At 46.4% G+C, this 2,500-nt stretch overlaps 1 protein-coding gene across 7 annotated transcripts in view; it reads left to right on the top strand.

The window, feature by feature from the left end:
• Positions 1–2,500, top strand: part of LOC110004737 (5'-AMP-activated protein kinase subunit gamma-1) — a 42,343-nt gene that overhangs the window by 9,491 nt on the left and 30,352 nt on the right. The window lies entirely within an intron of this gene.

Genomic DNA, 2,500 nt, shown 5'->3' with positions numbered 1-2,500 from the left:
AGCAGATTAATTTATCCAAAAAGAAAGTAAAAGTACACTCTGAGTGTGTGTGTGTTCAGAGTGTGTATGTGTTCAGAGTGTGTGTGTGTGTTCAGAGTGTGTGTGTGTTCAGAGTGTGTATGTGTTCAGAGTGTGTATGTGTTCAGAGTGTGTGTGTGTGTGTTCAGAGTGTGTGTGTGTTCAGAGTGTGTATGTGTTCAGAGTGTGTGTGTGTTCAGAGTGTGAGTGTGTTCAGAGTGTGTGTGTGTTCAGAGTGTGTGTGTGTTCAGAGTGTGTATGTGTTCAGAGTGTGTGTGTGTTCAGAGTGTGTGTGTGTTCAGAGTGTGTGTGTGTACAGAGTGTGAGTGTATTCAGAGTGTGTGTGTGTACAGAGTGTGTGTGTGTTCAGAGTGTGTGTGTGTGTACAGAGTGTGTGTGTGTTCAGAGTGTGTGTGTGTGTGTACAGATTGTGTATGTGTTCAGAGTGTGTGTGTGTACAGTGTGTGTGTGTGTACAGTGTGTATGTGTACAGAGTGTGAGTGTATTCAGAGTGTGTGTGTGTTCAGAGTGTGTATGTGTTCAGAGTGTGTGTGTGTACAGTGTGTGTATGTGTTCAGAGTGTGTATGTGTTCAGAGTGTGTGTGTGTACAGTGTGTGTATGTGTTCAGAGTGTGTGTGTGTGTTCAGAGTGTGTGTGTGTGTACAGAGTGTGTGTGTGTACAGTGTGTGTGTGTGTACAGTGTGTGTATGTGTTCAGAGTGTGTATGTGTTCAGAGTGTGTGTGTGTGTGTGTACAGAGTGTGTGTGTGTACAGTGTGTGTATGTGTTCAGAGTGTGTATGTGTACAGTGTGTGTGTGTGTTCAGAGTGTGTATGTGTTCAGAGTGTGTGTGTGTACAGAGTGTGTGTGTGTGTACAGAGTGTGTATGTGTTCAGAGTGTGTGTGTGTGTGTGTTCAGAGTGTGTGTATGTGTTCAGAGTGTGTGTGTGTTCAGAGTGTGTATGTGTTCAGAGTGTGTATGTGTACAGAGTGTGTATGTGTTCAGAGTGTGTGTGTGTTCAGAGTGTGTATGTGTGTGTGTGTTCAGAGTGTGTATGTGTTCAGAGTGTGTATGTGTTCAGAGTGTGTATGTGTGTGTGTGTTCAGAGTGTGTATGTGTGTGTGTACAGAGTGTGTGTGTGTGTACAGAGTGTGTATGTGTACAGAGTGTGTATGTGTTCAGAGTGTGTATGTGTGTGTGTGTTCAGAGTGTGTGTGTGTGTGTGTGTGGACGGACAGACACTTGGTCCAAATCTAAACTGTCAGTTTCCCATGGCAACCAGTTTATATTGGGACTCAATCGGCTGAATAAACCCTCATCGCTGTCTTACAGGAAGATGAACTCAGACAGACAGACAGACAGACAGACAGAGAGACAGACAGACAGACAGACAGACAGACAGAGAGACAGACAGACAGACAGACAGACAGAGAGACAGACAGACAGAGAGACAGACAGACAGACAGAGAGACAGACAGACAGACAGACAGAGAGACAGACAGACAGAGAGACAGACAGACAGACAGAGAGACAGACAGACAGACAGACAGACAGAGAGACAGACAGACAGACAGACAGACAGACAGACAGACAGACAGACAGACAGAGAGACAGACAGACAGAGAGACAGACAGACAGACAGAGAGACAGACAGACAGACAGACAGACAGACAGAGAGACAGACAGACAGACAGACAGAGAGACAGAGAGACAGACAGACAGACAGAGAGACAGACAGACAGACAGACAGACAGACAGACAGAGAGACAGACAGACAGACAGACAGACAGACAGACAGAGAGACAGACAGACAGACAGACAGACAGACAGACAGACAGACAGACAGAGAGACAGACAGACAGACAGACAGACAGACAGACAGACAGAGAGACAGACAGACAGACAGACAGACAGACAGACAGAGAGACAGACAGACAGACAGACAGACAGACAGACAGAGAGACAGACAGACAGACAGACAGACAGACAGACAGACAGACAGACAGACAGACAGACAGACAGAGAGACAGACAGACAGACAGACAGACAGACAGAGAGACAGACAGACAGACAGACAGACAGACAGAGAGACAGACAGACAGACAGACAGACAGACAGACAGACAGACAGACAGACAGACAGAAGGACAGATAGTGTCTGGTTTCTGTCGTCCTCTCTGCAGGTGTTCTGATGATAATCTGTCCGTCTCTGTTTACCCTCCAAACTTTCCCATGATGCAACAGAGCCCAGCACCTTTTTATATCTTTATATCTCTGTTCTGTTTATGAAGCACACCTTGTTTCTCAGGTAAATGTTTAAATACACCTGTTCACCTGTTCACCTGCTCTACACCGGGTCACCTGCTGTACACCTGTACACCTGCTCTACACCTGTTCACCTGTTCACCTGCTCTACACCTGTTCACCTGTTCACCTCCTCTACACCTGTTCACCTGCTGTACACCTGTTCACCTGCTCTACA

This window comes from Labrus bergylta, chromosome 20 (assembly GCF_963930695.1).
Source record: "Labrus bergylta chromosome 20, fLabBer1.1, whole genome shotgun sequence".
NCBI lineage: Eukaryota > Metazoa > Chordata > Actinopteri > Labriformes > Labridae > Labrus > Labrus bergylta.
The sequence above is the reverse complement of the archived record's forward strand: the minus strand, read 5'-3'. Positions and strand labels throughout refer to the sequence as shown.